General features: G+C 40.1%; 1 protein-coding gene across 1 annotated transcript in view; it reads right to left on the reverse strand.

Annotated features, from left to right (window-relative positions):
* lingo1a (leucine rich repeat and Ig domain containing 1a) overlaps window positions 1–19,481 on the reverse strand; it is a 42,138-nt gene extending 22,657 nt beyond the window's left edge. Inside the window, exon 1 of the mRNA XM_061720838.1 lies at window positions 19,004–19,481. The gene's annotated coding sequence lies outside the window, so the exon portion shown is untranslated. The remainder of the gene's footprint in view (window positions 1–19,003) is intronic.
* Window positions 19,482–19,835: the final 354 nt, after the last annotated feature.

Raw genomic sequence — 19,835 nt, forward strand, 5'->3', positions numbered from 1 at the left:
GCACGGCAAATCCCTTGTCAACACTGCTGCAGCCCTTAGAAATAATGCATCAGAACTTTATTGTTTTATGCTTCCTATCCAAAGAGTAAATCTGCTAAAATGGATTTAAAATGCTTACAGCCGGCGTACAGCATGTGTGGATTAAACCCAAAACAGTCTCGCAAGGACAATGTGTAATAAGTGCGTTTCCCCCCCGAGTCCTAAACAAAGCAGTGTCACAACTCAATAAGGCTCAGCAACAGTGAGATGATAATGTTTTGTTATTTAGTATTCATTACATTTTAAGATTAGTCATGTGGTTTTTTTTTTCTTCTTTTCTTTGAGCCGTTGCCCTAAACATAAAGAAGACATAGAATGAGAAAAAAAGCATTTATGCATCTGTCTGCTGGGGTACCAGAACCACGCTTGAGACGGAGCTCCAACCACTGACGAGTCAGTCGTCACCTTGTGTTGCATGTTGAAAAAGGACACATTTCCCAGATTTTTTTTCCAGGGCTGCACAAATCTGGTAAAGTTTAGATTTTTTTTTTTTTTGCTGAGAATTGACATCATGATTCTCTGGCAAAAAAAAAATTTCGCATATCGAAATACTTATTGTAATTTCACAATTCCAGCCCCAATCCTTTATCCTTTAGCTCAGTGCAGGTTCGTTGAATAGTTATTATGATAATTACATCAATTCATTCATTAATTTTCATTTCGAGCTGTTTTAACAGAATGATCCGCATACAACAGCATCTGCTCAGGTAATTACATTCAACAGAATAAAGCAGGCACAATGTTCTAAATATCTCATTATTGCTCCAAAAGGAGTGGGAAAAAGAAAACGTATTTAATCCCACCCCGTGGCTCATCAATAATTTCACATAAGGCAGTTTAGGTACACACTCACCTCAAAAGCAGGACCGTAAACACAAAGAAGGCCTGCACAATGCTAACTTGTGCAATAACATAAGATGTGCAATATCATATGTGCAATATCTGCCAGTCTACCTCACACACACTCTACCTGCTTTTTTTGCACTTTTTCTTTTCTTTCAATCTACTGTATATACTGCTCATATTTCTATAATTATACATATTTTATATATATATATATATATATATATATATATATATACATATATATATATATATATATATATATATATATATATATATATATTTTATTTTTTACTTTTTAGTCTCTTTTTACCCCTCCTCTGCATGTGTTTGCTAAGTGTACTGCTGCCAACAAAATAAGTTTCCCCACTGAGGGAGAAAATAAAGGATTATCTTATCTTACAATATCACACTAAACTCATTCATTTTTACCAAATTTACCAAAATATATGAGAAAAAAAAAACAAGAAAAGAAACAAGGTTTCGTGATGGTGTTCCCACAGGGAACAATCAAACATTAATTTCCATTGTGATGATAAGTAAACACCAACAAAAGGTCAGAACCTACAATACCACTCATGGTGATAAACAACTCCATTGTACTGTGTCCACATGATATGTTTATGTAACAATTTCATTTTGTGAATATTTGGACATGGCTTGTGTTGGATGTGCAGCCTGTCCCAAAGTTTCACTCCACAGACAAACACATGAAAAACGTTTAAAGGAGCATGAGGCAGGATTGAGGCAGGATTTATGAAAAAAATTCGAATACGTTTTAATTTTTATAGTGATAATGTCAGATGAAGCGTTCCAAACCAAAAAGAATGAGCCCTCTAGCGTATCTGTCCGTTGCCTTGAACAGGCTGTGCGCTGCAAAATGTGCTGCAATTGTGACCGGAATTTCCCGCGCTGTCCTGCGGATGTGACGTCACATGACGCTGCATGCACGTTCTCCCCGTTCTCCCGTGCCGGCTTCACTGTTGGCTGCAGTACCCCCAACGGCCGTCGTGGTGAAGGGTGGCGCTAGAGAGTCTCATTTCTTAAAAGGAGCCTCATGCTCCTTTAATGAAAATTCCTGTTTTCTGAAATCACGAGGGCTCTCCCTTACTGTAAATAAAATCTGCTAAATTACTTGGCTGGAATTTGTTAAATGCTTTGAATAAAATTATTGAAATATAACATTTAACAAGATCATTGATTTTTAATAGTTTTGACTGAACAAACAAATGATCACTGGGCTCTAGAAACCCGACCTCATGAATAATCCACACTGCTCGTTTCTGTAGTGGGACTAATGGGTTAATTGTGCAGTGGTAGATGTTTCCACATACATCAACACAATATGTGAAGTATGGAAGTACCAACAGTATAGAAGACAGAGTGCATTGAAATCAAAGTTAGTCGATTTAATTAATTTGAACGATATATTAATAATCTCCTGTTCTAGAAAGATCCTGCCTGTGTTTGTACGTGTACTGGCCACAGACTAAAAACAAGGCCAGTGCAGGATCAGCCAGCAGTGTCTCGCACGTGTGTAATACATTCAGGACGGGAGGGGTGAATATCTCCAGCCCTGGCCCTGACCGGACTCATTCAGGCTGGTGTATGAGCAAAAGGCCGCCTTGAGAGCATTTTGTACGAAGGAGCGCTTGTTTTAAACAGGGATGTCCCAAGAAGAAAGAGCACGGTATGCTGGGTGTCGTTCATTACTGCTAAGTTCATTTACTGATGAGATGCACCGTTGGCAGAGCTGAGTAGAGGAGCCAAAAATTGTACTCAAGTAAAAGTACTGTTACTTCAGAATAATATGACTCAAGTAGAAGTAAAAAGTAGTCATCCAAATAATTACTTGAGTGAAAGTAAAAAAGTACTTGGTGAAAAAACTACTCAAGTACTGAGTAACTGTTGAGTATTGTCTGATTTTTTTTTTTTTAACACAACCATTCAAACAGACAAAAGTACAAAATAATCATCTTCAGGTAAATTAAATCAATAAAATAATAAAATAAATTAAAAATTAATAAAAAATTGCTTAAATTAAAATAATTTTAAAGTAAATTCAAGTACTTTAATAAATAAAATAAATTAAATAATAACAAAATAAAAAATTAAATTTAGCACAAGTAGCACAAAATTTCAAGCCTTTGTACTTTTCTTTTTTAACCAGCAGAACTAGAACAAACATTAACTCATAGAAACTCTGTGTGTGTTTGAGTCTGTGTAAATGTGACAAAACATGCAAAAACAAACATTTTTCCCAAAGAATCACCCAGTGATGTCATGAGATTGACGCGTACGTGGATAAAAGGGATAAAAGAAAAGTAACAGCTCAACGTAGCCTAATGTAGCGGAGTAAGAGTAACAGTTTCTTCTTCACAAATCTACTCAAGTAAAAGTAAAAAGTAGGTGATTCAAAACTACTCCTAAAAGTACATTTCCCAAAACGTACTCAAGTAAATGTAACGGAGTAAATGTAACTCGTTACTACCACCTCTGACCGTTGGGCAGGCATGATGTCACGCTGTTACTTAGCAGCTAAGCTAAGTCTTAGCTGACCTAGCGGCATCTGGCCTTGGCAGTGAACACACTTGGCAGTGAAAAAGGAAGCCAGGTAAAGGTGAAGCCTTTCAAACCACAGAGATCAAAACAGAGCCCCTCCAGTCAGTGGAAATGTCGCAGGTATTTCATGTCGACCAAAGGAAATTGTGTAAACTGATGGCAAAAAAAAGGTTTACGCATATGGCGAACCAACAACAACTTACAGCTAGGTTTAAAAACGAAAGATCTCAGACAACATAAGCTCAGATAGTTGTGTTATATAGCATTCCTGTCCCCTTTATGGTTTTTAAAACATTGTCATGTCAGCGTCATTTGCAAAAGGAAAACTTATGAATGTAACATTTTTTGGAGACTTGAAAATGCAATCATGCAACAGTTTTGAAGTGCAGGAATTGGATCAATTTTCAGGTTTTTGAGTCCTTATTGTGAAACTTCTGCATTTTGTGCACAAAGTGAGACTGCATCATATTTCTTCTTACACATAGAAAACACATCAAAACTATATCAACGCCCATGAGATTGCAGTAAAAAAGAGCTTGAAAGTGACATCTGTGTCGGCACTTGTGCTTTTAATTAACTACTCTTTTTTTTGTCAGCTTCCCTGCAAAGCGCAGTTCCTTTGTTAAAGCAGGCAGACAGACAAAGGAGCATCTTGTGGACACAAAGTAGAATTCCAACTTGTCGTCTTGTCATGTCATCATCTTTGTGATGTAGATTGCGTGACATTTGCAGAGGAGATGTAAAACAGCTGTGCCAGACTGTAGACGACGACGCTGAAATGTCTAAAAGCCTTCACTCATTCAGCCTCAATTATTTAATAGACTGAATTACCGAATTGGCCTGGAAAAGTAGTGACAGGAACTGTGAATTAAAAAAACCCTAACAAGATCCCTCCCATCTGTGATCTATGACATTTTATTTGTATTGGAAATTGTATGTGAAACGCAAACAACCCCCTAATAAATGTGTTACAGTATAAGTTCTGCTGACGAAGCAAACGTGGAGCGCTCTGTGAATGCTGCTGACTGCAGTAGACCTGGTTTTACCTTCATCTCTGTCATATGCCTGGTAATTTAACACGGCAATACAGAAATGCCTTTGACAAGAAAACCAACTATTCCAGCCCATGAACTGTTTTATGAAATAATTCATAAAAAACAAAACAAATGTAAAATCAATTTAAAAAAAAAAAAGTTTTCTTGTTGACGCTGCCTTTCTTATGTCACAAACCAAAAAGGCCCAAAAGGGATGGTGCAATGCATAGGCTACTATAAAAATGCTGGATTATGATCCTGGAAAGCTGCCTGGAGCCCTGTGAACCAGATGTGACAAATAGAAGAACCATTCCATATTTCTTATCACTCGTTACCTCATTATTGCCAACATGGGCAGAAACAAGCACATGGAAATGCAAAAGAGCTGAATAATTTAAAGGTCATTTGCATATCGACCATAGGGTCCAGCACCAAAAGTGTATTATGGAGGGAGATTCCTCCTGGGTTGTCCTTTCAAACTGCAAAACAAGCCTCCCATATTTACGTATTTCATATCTAAATCTCATAGAAAAAGAAGTTAATAATAGTAGGAGCTATACCATTTTCCACTGCAAGAATTTTTTCTGCCTGACAAGGACTCATTTTGTCATCATAATAACTTTTGCCCACCTTTACACCTTTCAATCCCTTGCTAAATCAGTTAGAAGAGGTTAAATTGCCTGAACCATCCTCTCACCCCCACATCAGCAGCCCCCCCAGACTTGATCTCTTCCCCGTCCTCCCGATTCCCACAGGCTCACAAACTACTTTGCACTTCTGTGGCGGCGCGTCACACGCCAAGGTCAAATGCCATTTCATTTTCTCGCCTTTGATGGCTGCCTGGCTCTTTCATCATCCCTACCCACCCACCAACATGCTGCCTGCACCGTTTTGCCCGTTAAACTGCCCTCGCCGGTCCCTCTTGGATTTAGAGGATGTGACCGGGCTCCTTTTGAAATCAAAATATGTATGCCCGGAAGAGAAACGGGAAAATCCGCTTCAACTTGTCAAACACATAAATGTGGATTGCTTTTGTACGAGGTAAAACAGTGCAATCGCGCCCCCCACCCATGCACACCTTCGGACACTGACTCCCAGCCCATGTTAGGATTAGGGCTGCAGCTATCCAATATTTTAGTAATCGAGTATTCTACTGGAAATTCCATTGATTAATCGAGTAATTGGATAAAACATATTTTTGTTTAGTTAAAGAGCGATTATAAATATACATAAGATGTTAGATGTTAATTGACATCAAGACTAAATTATATAATACAGTAGGTTCATGGCTGTGCATTTAAAAACCTGAACTTACACCAGTCGACCAAATTCACTGCCTTCACTCAAAAAACTATGGATCTTACCAAGAAATGTTCTTATTTCTAACCTAAAAATGCCATAACACCTGATAACACACATAACTTAAAAGGTTAGCTGTTTTTCCAACGTGTTTAAATTGAACTTTAATTTGTGTCAAGCTAATTTTAAGTTCTAGTTAAGTTTTAAGTTAAAGTATAAGATTTTGAGTTTTGCCAGTGTTCAAAATATAATTCTGAGACCTGCTGTATTGGAGCACATTAGGCACCAGTGCTGCTTGTTTTATTCATGAATGAATACAGAGCTAAGATTAAAAACTACCCAGTTAGCTTTATTAAGTTTTTATTTTTCTGACATTTTCTGCCTTTTCTTTTAGTTAAAACTGTAGCGGGAACAGATGTTTAGAGGAACCTTTGTATGTACCGGGTTAGAGGGGGAACATATAGGAGAACGGACCAGAAGAATATAGTGTGGATTAAAAATAAAAGTTAAGCACTGAGCTACATGTGTCTGACTGTCTGAGCATGGCATGTTACTAAAACCAAACATATCCGCCTCTTTCTTCTACCTTTATGTGCGCGGCGTCAGCGCGTTGTGCCGCATTAAATACCAGCTTTGAGCTGGTGAAATTAGACGATTCCTCCAGGCAGAGAAAATTCCTCTATCCTTTTTTGTAATCTAATTACTCGAATTATTCGAGGAATCGTTTCAGCCCTAGTTAGGATCCTATTTAACATTGTGTCACTTGTTTTTAAGTCTCAATGACTACGTTCACACTGCAGTTCCCAAGTGACCTAAATCCGATTTTTTTGCTCATATGTGACTCAGATCTGATTTGTTTATGACAGTGTGAACAGCACAAGTCACATGGAATCTGATCTTTTCAAATCAGATTCAGGTCGCTTCCATATGTGGTTCTAAATCGGATACAGGTCTGATGTTTTGCAATGCGACCTCAGTGTGAACAGCCAGGTCGGAATTAATGCGACTTTGACGTCACTTGAGAGCGACCGTTGTCATAATACTGCGCTGGCGGGGGCGGGAGTCACTCGGAAGAGATCGGAAAAGGTCAAGACAAACATGGAGGATAGCGGCGACGGAGCTAATCAGTGGAGGGACAGTGAGGTCTTGGACCTTATAAGTATTTGGGGGGACACTACTTTACAAGCTAAATTAGAGGGGTCTTATCGTAACTGTTGTGTCAAATACCAAGTTTCATACTCCAAACCAGCAGAGGGCGACCACACACAGTACTGGTGCTCCCAGGAAGTGCACTAATAAGGGCCATGTTCACCTGTGCACAGGAAGGCATGGCAGGAAATGTTTGTTTGGTCTCAGTTAGCTCTCATCTCTCTCCTGACCACAGCTCCTGATCGATTGAAAGACGCAACTGGTAGGAAAGAACCGGTTTTGAATGTGGATTTGATTGGGTTTTTTAGTTTAGTAAATCCAATGCTATTTAAATTGACTTAATTTGTTTATGTTAATTTAAGCATGTATAGATTATTGAAAATAGTTAAACATGATGGTTTTGTTAATATTGATCATTTGAGAGATTAAGTTAAGAAATTGACTTTGCGAAGTTAATTTAAATGTTTGAGTTACTCTGAGGAAACATGCTTACTGATTGTTATAAATTGAGTCTAATTTATTTTCTGTTTATCTTAAAGGTTATCAACCTACTACTACTACTACTACTACTACTCTTCTTTATCCCATCCCATTACATTATTTGATTACCCCCATTTAAACCATCAAACTAAACCCATCTTCAAGAAAATAAAACTTTGGATTAAGAAGATTTGAGTTGTCCTTTGCATCCTTCTACAATCGATCAAGCAGTTTTTCAAGGTTGGGCAGCGTTGTGGTCAGAAAAAACGCATAACTTGACAGTAACCGAAATGAAATTCTGGATGAAATCTGTTTCTGTAAAGATGTTCATCCCATCATGATCCCACCACTCCTGACTCCGAGTCCGAGGCAGCCATCGCTCCACAAGAAGCCATTATTAAAAATGCGGCTTTCTTTCTCCTCCTTCTCCTCTTCATTAACACTTGCCCACAGTTTCGTCAGCTTCCACCACACAACAACTTCAACATATCCCCATGTACGCTCACTTCTGTTCCTCCATGTTTACCGCCGTATGACGGCGTGCTGCGTGTGACGTCTTTGTTATTGTTCCTCTGCGCATGCGGGTCAGTTCAGGCCGCGATGCGTTCACACTCCAGTCTGATATAGGACACATTTTAAAAGAGAATGTGAACAGCCACACAAAAAATCGGATATGGGAAAAAATGGGAATTGAGCATTAAAGCCTGCAGTGTGAACGTAGTCAAAGACATGGCACCACCACCAACATCCTCACATTTCAGCCAGGACACTGATGTCCATGAACCTGTCCACCAACGTTAGCTTCAGTCAATCAATTACACTTCAGCACCGGCGCTGATGTTTATTCTATGAGGGAAAGAGGAAAACAGTGTAGGGTAGGGTGGGAAGGGGGGTGCTACAGAAGGAAATTAGGGTATTAATTCTGAATGTATCAGTCAAGGTTTAATCTGAAACAAGGTGTCTTGTGTTTAGAGCTAAAAGCGACTTTTCTCTACTCACATGCACAAAAATATCACTATCAATATCAGCATGTATAGCCATGTCTCTCAAAGCTTGGATGCTGGTGGTGATTTTGGGACAAGATCAAAGAAAAACTCATCTTTCTAAATCCAACAGCAAAGTAGAACTTGAACAGCCCATTACGTACAAGTTTCCAAGTTTATTAAGTTTGATATTCAACCCTTGCAACTTAAAAATGTCAACTCTGTAAACACACAAATTCTCACTCTATGAACTATGGTTCTGACTTAATAGACTTGAAAAATCTGAGTTTATAAACGAAGGAATTGCATCTTTGATTGAAATTCTTACTTTAATACTCCATAGTACGTGGTTTCTAACTTAGAATTCAAGTACGACAACTGCAAAACACAAAATATTTTCATGGAAGGTTCAAAAGCCAAGCTGGTCTGTTTTTTTTTTTTTTTAATTTCATTTATAAATTGAACACTCTGGGAGATCCACTGCTGGCCACACTAAATAAGCAATAACCTTGGCATTAAAAACTCAGAAAATGAAGAAACGGCTAATGGAGAAAATATTGTTAAAGAAACAATGAAACTTATAAATAGTTGTGAAGTTGATTCCATGTGTTTATAAAAAGTATTTGACACTGAAACACGTTAACACAGGAGAGCACGTGATCAGGTCATAACAGATTCTATACTGCTGGTCCCAATTAAGGAAACAAAACGGGAAAAACTGGGAACTACAAATTTAGGATGAAAACTTTTATAAACAAAGTATACTTCAAGAAAATAATTAACATTTTACCTTCAAATATGCTAGGGCTGGGCGATATGGACCAAAAGTCATATCTCGATATTTTCTAGCTGAATGGCGATACTCGATATATATTGATATTTTTTCTGTGCCATAATTAGGGTTTCCCCCAAAGCATTATAGCATAGCATCTCTGTTAGCATCATTTTTTTCTGAAGCAAACCCTTAAAAAAACTTGTCAGTTTTAATACAAAGCCTCGTGCAAAATGTCACACAGGTTCCTTTATTAACAGAGGTCTGCACAATATCAAAATGTATAAAACAAATGAAATAAAAATAAACTGCCTGCATATATAGAATAAAAATGCTTCTTGAATAAAATAAAACAAATATCCCTTTCCTGCATAACAATTAAATTAAAATACACTGTGCAATTAATACAATGTAGACAGTAACAGGCAGACTTTTCCACTGAGGTTGACAGTTGTGCAAATAACAAAACATTTGTGCAAATCTCAAATAAAACATTCAAGTCAATTTGTCACAAAATAAGCTATATCAAAATCATATATATATATTTTTTTTTAAATCGATATAAACGATATTGTCTCGTACCATATCGCGTTTGAAAATATATCGATATATATTAAAATCTCGATATATCGCCCAGCCCTAAAATATGCAATTGTTTTGTCACCAATTTCACGTTTCTACAATTTCAGAGTTGTATCCCTGGTGCTGCTCTGCCCCACCCACCCATCTACCCATCAACAAAAAAAAAACATAAAATGAACAAAAGAGCAGGCATGGTGCTTGGAATAAAGTATAAATCAGGCTGTGAAAGCCCTCGATGAAATCCTTCAGAATAAAGGCAGAGAGTTAAACAAAAACCTGCGTGTGCGTGTTTTTGACAACTTCCTTCCACACATATGACAAGTTGAGACGCGTTATGGCTATAAAAACCGCACAAAATCTTCACCCTAAAGCAACTATAGTTTTGCCTCTGCGGAGCAGAATATGGTTCATCCCATTGTTCACGTAATAAAAAGAAACTCATCAACGCACTCAAACAGGGTTCCTACGCGCTGCGGGACGCCTCTTTCATCTATGTCGTCTGGCGGCATTGTTACTTCTTTTGCTGCATCTCACAAACTAACATCCCTTCATGCTGCCGGATCTGCTCAATAACCTGAAATCTGACCTCTTTGTTTCCACTCTTGCTCCCTCCATCAACAGTATTAGCAGTTCCTTGTTACAGTGGACTGGATGAAAGAAAGCCCGGGTGCTGGTGGGAGGAAGGGAAACAGGCTAGACAGATTGAGAGAGCTTTTAGGGAAGGAAAAGCAAGAGAGAGAGGGAGGGGGGGGGGCTAAAAGCCTCAGCCCCTTCACGCCTCAAAGCAAGGCCCTGTTGACTCGCGTTGCATGATGAATGGGAACTGACTGTCAATGCCTAAAAAGCGATTGTACTGATCTAACGAAAGGAAAGGATAATGGGCTTGCACCGCAATAAAACACGTGAATTATCTGAGAACACTTTAAATCCAAGAATTGCGGGGGATACACTTTTCTATACTCCAGCAGCATTTGATCAGGGTTGCCCGTGATCTTAATGAATTCTAATAGGATTAGCTGCTTTTAATGGGACTTTTTAAGTGCCATGAAATGGCAACAGCAGCAACACTGGTTCAGAGAATGCTCAGACCTTACTCGAAACTAATTAGCGCAACTTAAATGAGAGCTTGTGCGTTGTGAAGAATAACCCTAAAACTGTTACATTTGAAAAAATCACACTTATTACTTATGCACAAATTAAGAAAAATAAGAGATGTTTTCATCTCTGGGAGCTCTGCCTTTTGAAACGCGAGAGACTTGCAGCGGCTTGGGCGTAACTCCACTTCTAGGTCGCTCCTCAGTCAGCCGACGAGACGGATGGAAAAGAGTGGAGAGCACTCGCACTGCACCTAAACGCTGAACTCCGTGAACTCTGAATCTCAGCGGACTATTTTAACAGCCATTACATCAGGGAGGTGGTGCAGAAACGCAAATCTTGTACCCACTTGTGGAAAATATCAAATGCTCCATTCAAGTGGGGCTGCGTAAGTGGAGCTGCTGTTTTCCCACAATCGTGTTTCCTTTTTGCAACTGAATAGCACTATTTGAAGAGATGTATTCAGCGGTGCATTACGGCATTATACCACCACTGGAAGAGATTTTAGTTATAAATGCACAGAGAAATATAAAATAGATCAATAACATAATAAATCCACAGCTGAAAAGATGGATATAATCACAATCAAATATAAACATAATCAAATAACAGGGCCTGCCTTTGTCCAGTGAATATAAAGTAAATATAAAAATGCAATAAAGTAGCGCTGGACCCAGATTTTCATATAAGTACTTCTCAGTGTTGGTATTCAGATCATAGTTTGTGCTGATTTTGTCTAAATATATAAAGCAACATGCAGTTTTTGCAAAAGATGATAAAAACAACCCTCCGTAACCAGTACTGGAGTTGAGGGGGGATGAGGGGGGATGGCATCCCCCCCTGAAATAAAAACGGTCCAAATCACCCCCCCCTTGTAAAACTTCCATCCCCCCTTTCCGTCCCATAAGTAATTTCATCAATGAATGTGGTTTTACTGCTATTTCAACATTTAGAGTCATCACCAGAAAAATAACACCAGAAAAATAACTTATTTGACAATTTTCACCTGTTTCAAGTAAATTTTCACTTGAAATAAGTAAAAAAATCTGCCAGTGGGACAAGATTTATCTTCTTATTACAAGCAAAAAAATCTTGTTCCAGTGGCAGATTTTTCTACTTATTTCAAGTGAAAATCTACTTGAAACAGGTGAAAATTGTTGTTTTTTCCAGGGATGAGTCTTGTTTTAAGTGTAATGAGATTTTTTTTACTAAAATGAGACATTTTAACTAGAAATAGGACAAATATTCTTGTTAAGATTTTGAGTTTTTGCAGTGATTCATTTTACTTATCCTGTGAAGGACAGAGTCATATTGATAAGTTCAGAAAAGTGTTTTTTATTGTTGTGTTTTGATGTATTTGATGTAAGCCCAGTGGATATTTAAAGCTTACAGAAGGCTGCATTTAACTGCTGCTATGTCATTCCTGCAGTATTTCTGCAGCTGTTTTGGTCACTGCTATTATTTGTAATATATTATATTATTTGTAATCAGCACAAATTATCTGTCCCCATATGATAAAATCCACCATCCCCTTTTTTAGAACTCGAGTACTGTCCGTAGCTCCTTAGCACAGTGTAATAGCTGCTGCTAACATGCTTTTGTATTCACACGAGGCAAGTCCAAGGACAAGAGGTTTGTGTCCGGTTCGGGTTATTGTATTTGGTATAAGTGCACTTATTGAATTGAAATAGTTGTTTGGCTGCTTTAATTTCTAATGTACTAATTATCAAAGCTCTGGGACACCATGGCATTTGGGAAGGCCACATACTATAGCCTACCATATGTACAGCATACGGCTACAGGCTGTAGAAGGATTGAAATGAGCGAATGCGTCTCGGCCTGCAGTGTGACTGGAGTGACTTCCACTGAACCGAACTGTTTTGGCTCCAGCCTCTTATCCACAGCTGCCCGTCAGAGGCCATCAACTTCCTCAGTCGATATAGTTTACGGTCTAATAGCAGCACAGCACAGTGACATTAACTTGATCATATAAAAGGAGAGACGAGTAAGTCTCACTGGCAAGAGAAGTGCCAGCATAAAGACGCATCTATCCCTGCGCATTGAATATGGATATTTTCCCCAGAGGGTGAGTGGAGAGCTTAAGTAAGCACAAAAGCGTCTTCATAACCTATGACCACCTTCTCCACCATCTTAGACTTTCTTAATGATGCTCTAAGGATCCTCTCGTGGTTAAAAAGCAGAACACTAACAGAATGGTGCTGTCCTACATGAAAAAGGTTAGTCAGGTAGATTCAAAAAATCATCAGCATCCCACAAACGTCACTAGCATAACATGATCAATCCTCTTGTCACACTTATGGAGCTCAAACAACAGCATATTTTCCAACAGAAGATTAAAGTGATTATTTGGTTGGTCATCATCTTTTCCTTATTTTTTTTTATGACCACAGAAGTTTATTTGGCAGGGGTTCACAAGGTAATACTCAGTACTGGAGTTGAGGGGGGATGAGGGGGGATGGCATCCCTCCCTGAAATAAAAACGGTCCAAATCATCCCCCCTGTAAAACTGCCATCCCCCCTTTCCATCCCTTATGTCATTTCATCAATGAATGTGGTTTTACTGCTATTTCAACATTTAGAGTCACCAGAAAAATAACTTATTTGACAATTTTCACCTGTTTCAAGTACATTTTCACTTGAAATAAGTAGGAAAATCTGCCAGTGGAACAAGATTTATCTTCTCATTACAAGCAACAAAATCTTGTTCTACTGGCAGATTTTTCTACTTATTTTAATTACATAACCAGTACTGGAGTTGAGGGGGGATGAGGGGGGATGAGGGCGATGGCATCCCCCCCTCAAATAAAAACGGTCCAAATCATCCCCCTGTAAAACTGCCATCCCTCCTTTCTATCCCTTATGTCATTTCATCAATGAATGTGGTTTTACTGCTATTTCAACATTTAGAGTCATCACCAGAAAAATAACACCAGAAAAATAACTTATTTGACAATTTTCACCTGTTTCAAGTAAATTTTCACTTGAAATAATTAGAAAAATCTGCCAGTGGGACAAGATTTATCTTCTCATTACAAGCAAAAAAATCTTGTTCCACTGGCAGATTTTTCTACTTATTTCAAGTGAAAATCTACTTGAAACAGGTGAAAATTGTTTTTTTCCAGTGATGAGTCTTGTTTTTAGTGTAATGAGATTTTTTTTTACTAAAATGAGACATTTTAACTAGAAATAAGACAAATATTCTTAAGATTTTAAGTTTTTGCAGTGATCCATGTTACTTATCCTGTGAAGGACAGAGTCATATTGATAAGTTCAGAAAAGTGTTTTTTATTGTTGTGTTTTGATGTATTTGATGTAAGCCCAGTGGATATTTAAAGCTTACAGAAGGCTGCATTTAACTGCTGCTATGTCATTCCTGCAGTATTTCTGCAGGTGTTTTGGTCAGTGCTATTATTTGTAATATATTATATTATTTGTAATCAGCACAAATTATCTGTCCCCATATGATCAAATCCACCATCCCCCCTGATTTTTTTTTACAACTCGAGTACTGGTAATACTCACTACCATGAATACATGCAGTCACACGGCGCTCTTTCACTGCCAACGGCCGCTTAACTGTGTCATATCTACAACCGAGTCAGCTGTATCTTATATTACATTCAGTTAATGTTTATCCAAACTAAGATACAAGTAAGGAACCCGCTGAATGCGATATGTATAAAACTGTAGCTCAGCAACCTGTCAGCAGTTGGACCATCACGCCAACCCGAGTTTCAGCAACTCAGCACTGTTCACTGTTTTTAGGGATGGGCATGATCAATTATCAATTGCTGATGCTTTTTTTAGTATAGAATTTAATGAGGTCAGGTTTTATAGTTGGCTACACATTGAAAAAGTGTGCTGATTTTCAATATATGTCAACAAACACAACACTGAAGAAGCTGAGATGGTTTCTGTCTGATGTTCTGTCTGCATATGCTGCAATGGTGGCAAGTAATGTCTCGTGCAGAAGGTAACTCGTCATCTCCTGTGCAGAGCACATCCAATCTGCACCGAGTTTTACTCACTATTCTGAAAAGTAAAGGATGAAAATATGCACACTTGGGCAACTTGCTCAGGTACCTTTTAACATTTTGTAGAAAAGCCCTGATGTATCCTGCAGCTGAAACATGGCCAGTGCTAAAACAGTATGGGCAGAATGCAGGTAAATTAACAAATCATGCCAACCTCTAACTGCCCCAGCTTACAGGGCATACCAAAGTCAAGCTGAAAGCCCAATCATCCGGGACACATGTGTGTTACTCGGCCCCTAGTGGACACTTTGAAGTTGATGGAGATTAGCTGCACCGACTGAGTTTCACACGTGAATCTTGCAAATGTTAGTTGACCACACAGGCTAATGTGGGTGCATGGCACTCGGGCAACGCTTCTGACGTGCCTAAAAAAAACAAAAAGCACCCCACACTGCAATGGCGTTTAACCAAAAGCATACGTTTAAAGCAGCACAATGTAACTTTCAGCTTTTGTTGAGTTTGGCGGCTCCTTTGGACAAAAGCGGTAGTGCTTTACCAGTAGTGTGGAAGGGTTCCTACCATGCTCCTCGAAGTTACATAGTGCCAGTGAAGGTGATACAGACCCCTCAGACCATGACAGAGGTGTCATTAAAGCTGTTGTAAGTTGATGTACCATTACAATGACTCTGGAAATATTATATTAAGGTGGAAAAGTTACATTGTGCTGCTTTAAAAGTAAAAATATCTTTTTTTTTTCTCTTTAAATTGCTGTTTTAATTAGAATGTACCCTGCAAGGACTTCCAAACAGACAATAAGATAGAAAAAAAGACAATGCAGTGAAGAATCTGTGTATTTTCTGAAGCACTACATAATATCCCAAAGAATCATCACATAGAAAAACGAATTTACTGTTGTTGACATCACAATAATTAAGACCATGTGCTCCACTTTAAGGACTGAGAGCGAGGAAATTCTAATTATAAATTTGATGTCTGAAATGACACACCGACAGCCACCATCAGGATGATAAAGGCTTAACGAAGGGACAATCATGGATCACAGATAGCCACACTGTACTGTCCATCTATACATTATCTATACCCGCTTTATCCTTTGCAGGGTCACGGAGTCTGCTGGAGCCTATCCCAGCTATTTTCAAGCGAGAGGCAGGGATTACACCCTGGACAGGTCACCAGTCCATCGCAGGGCCACATATACAGACAAACAACCAATTTAGAATCACCAATTAACCTAATATGCATGTTTTTGGACTGTGGGAGGAAACCGGAGTACCCAGAGAAAAACCACACTGTACTGATGCAGGATAATCAGACATGTTCCAGAGGAGCATTATGGCTTCAAACACACACTCATTGATGTTTGGCCACATACACACCAACTAATCATTAAAAGTGAACCAATACATCATATAAGTTTTACATGTATGCTGCTGTAAGCTCTAAGAAACAACAAGAGGGTGTTTCATAAATAGGATTCAGCTTTGGCAGGATGAGGGGAAATACCTTGAAAAGGGAATGCACAGCTTAAACTACAAAATAGAGACCAAAAATGTCAATGACTTATGCCAACACTTGTGACTGCCAGCCTTCCTTAACTATTTCAAAAGACATCCACCAAGGGCGATGGTGAAACCAGCTCTTCTCTCTGCTTCCCTTCAAACAGCGACTGTGATCCCACACCAGGCTTTTCATGTGCCTGCCGCCCAGCCCCGGGCTTTACTGAATCAAGACAGTGGCATCAAGTGGAATGGCAGCCGGGTCTTGTAAAAACAAGATAATTGGTGTCCCGTGTGAAAACTCGCAGCACTGTGTCACCGTAACATGATGTAGGCATCATGGCCTCACAACTGGGAGCTAATAAACACCTTGTCGATGCAGTAGGTGTCAGCTTTACACTGGGTGCGAGCGTGTCTCCAGGAGACATGAAGGCGCGTCATAAGCCAGCATTAGCCCACTCTCTGACACCGCTGGTCATTTAGTGTGCTGTACGAAGCCTGTGATCCATCAGCGTGCACGAACATCGTGGTCCACACCACCACCCACTCTGTCTCGACTGCTCCTCCGCTCCTCTCCGGTCTGCTGTCAAATCTGCGGTGAAGCAGATTTCTTTGATGACTTATTAATGCAGCGCACACTCTCATGCTGATCCTATTGTTTTGCTTCTCCATTCTGTTTACATGTGATTAGATTACAAACACGCTGAGATATAAGCGTACCTCCCTGAAATATAACGCCGCTATGGAGGAACACAATTTTCCTGCGAAATCTGATGCTCTGCATCATATTGGTCACTATGTAGAGGTTTGGCTTATTGCAAGCATTGATCAACGCGCTGTAACTCAATATAGCAAGTCAAAGGGAGCATAATGATATAGGATAGGAGGGACCTTTGCAATATTCTGTAGCCTACTGCAGGGCAAAAAGGTGACTCTTATTGACGACTGTAGATAGCCAAGGTCAGCTGCTGCACATTTATTTAATAAAGCCAGCCAGGGCGGATGGAGAGAGCCGATCACACATTTGAGCAGCCTCTACTCTTCTGCAAAGCAGCCATGATTGAGTCAGCAGAGTCCCAATCATTAAAGAAATCTAAAAGAGAACCAAAATGAAAACTGGATTTAAAAGGTTGAAGGTGTTTTTAATACACTGAGGAACCCCCCCCTCCCCACTCAGTTCAATAGATTCACATGGAAGTGACCAGTGAGTCCAACAAACACACAAAAGAAGCACAAAATTGTAATTTTTGATACGACTGAGTGTACAGCACTCTGGGAAAAACAAAGAACCCATAATGGGCTTCGTGCACCCATGAAGCCCACTGTGCCACACCCTTTGCCCTCTGTCTCTGTGGGATATCTGGAAGTGAATCATCTATCCATCATATCGGATCGTGCATCCAGATAAAGACACAGAAGCTATTGTGCTGCTGCTGCTCAAAGCGACAGGAGACTGCTTGTGCTCTATCTGCCTGTCCGCTCCCTCCAGTTATTTATAACCGACAGAGCAACAGCACTTTATGAACATCTACGGGCTCAGCAGCCTTACACAATACCATCCATCTATCTCCCCCTGTGCATGTACACGTTACATACACACATATGCATTCATAAGTATATGTATATGCACATGAGATAATTCAATATAATAAAGAAGTAATTCAGATATCCCTTGTTTTTTTTTTTTTGGAATGGGGCGGCACTGTTATAATTCTCCGTCAGTGTTGCCTTGAACAACAACAGACAGAGTGTGGCACCATAAACACACAACTCCATCCCTTGTCCCATATTGTGGCGGTTTGAACGCTACCTCTTGTCGAAAACTAAAAGTACAGAGTCCAACGTGATTAATAATAAGAAGAAAAACATAATTGCAAGGCTACATTCCTGCGGAATCCAGCTTGCTTTCCTCAACGCTGCCCATTTAACAGATAGCCATCTTCTGCAGATGAATAATATGGTATGCGGGAAGGATCACGACTGCCTCACACTTGCACACAATGAGAAGTGTTATCTCAGCAGAGTCTATGTGTGGCCAAATAAAGGCCAGATTAAGATAACATTTTGCTATTTTCTCCCCCATTTTCCGCACAGCACCGATATATATTTACAGATATGCATGCACACACACATACACACACACTGCACTTATTCTGCTTCCCTCACGCACACATACACTCACATTCGCGGGACAATTAAATGTGATTGATGCTTTAAGCCTTAGTCTTTGCAGACGAGAACATGGACGCACAGAAATGGACAACTGGGGGAAAAAATGAGGAGGAAAAACACGATGAAACTGTGAACCGATTACAAATCTATGGGTAGTATGTCCAACTGGGTGTATTAGATGTTACACCTGCAGAGGACGCGCCTATACACAAGTCTTCATTTTCTTTTTCTGTTTTTCCGTCCTGTCCGCCAGTCTGGCCAATGAGTTCCGATTAGTTTTTTTAATAAAGCTATACCCATGAATTCACCAAGGGATGTGTTTTTTTTCTAAAGTAGCTCGGAGACAGACCGAGGATGGGAGCGTTATACGGTCTTGGCCCCGCGCCACATGAAAGCGCATCGACATAGAGAACAAACACCGACATCCATCTGCGCGTAAAATGGCAAAAAAACGCAGTTACTTTCTCCTCCGATTTCTCACCTGCGGTAGCCTTCACTCTTCCCAAGCATGCTTTCGCATTTCTCCGCGACGGCAACTCCCCAGCCAGCAGCAGCGCTCAGATTGAGAGGCACAATCTCAAGTCCATCGCCCCGGAGAGACGATCATAACGCAGAGAAACGCGCGGAGGAGAGCGATGCGCCCGCGCAGCCCGATCAGCGCCCGATCACCGCCGACTCCCGACCGATCTCTCCACAGAGACAAGCGGGTTTCTCAGCAGAGACGACGGCAGATCCACACAGTCAAACTCCTCCGATGAAAGGGTTGAGAGGAAAAAAGGAGGAATGCAGTTCTATGGCAGGTAGAGGATGGCGCACGGACTCCCACGCGTCCTGCAGCAGCGGCGGCAGCAGTGGCGGCGTCTCCACAGAGAAGTCCGCCTGCCTGCCTGCTGGAAGGAAGGAAGGGAGGGAGGAGGGAGGGAGATGATGAGGAGAGGAACGCACCACTCTACCCGCCGTCCTCCTCACTGCTGTTTCTGTATGCCTCCATAAATCCGAGGGAAATGCGCAACGTGCCTCTCGTGGCCGAAGCGCGTAAGGGCAGTTCTGAGCGGATTTTCCAGATGACGCTCAGAGCAATAATGTTCACAGCACGCCCCACTCGTGGCAACTATGCATATATAGCCTACTTACAGATCCATCCATTCAACATGATGGAGAAGAATAAAGAGCCACCGCTGTTACACTGCTGGCGAGCACAGCACACACGCCCTCTCCACAAAATCCATCGCCCAAGTTAAAAAGGTTCAACACACACAAGTCAGATTAAGCGAGATTTATGCTTCTACAAAGCAACTGCGCATGTAGACAGG

The sequence above is a fragment of the Cololabis saira genome, chromosome 5, assembly GCF_033807715.1.
Source record: "Cololabis saira isolate AMF1-May2022 chromosome 5, fColSai1.1, whole genome shotgun sequence".
NCBI lineage: Eukaryota > Metazoa > Chordata > Actinopteri > Beloniformes > Belonidae > Cololabis > Cololabis saira.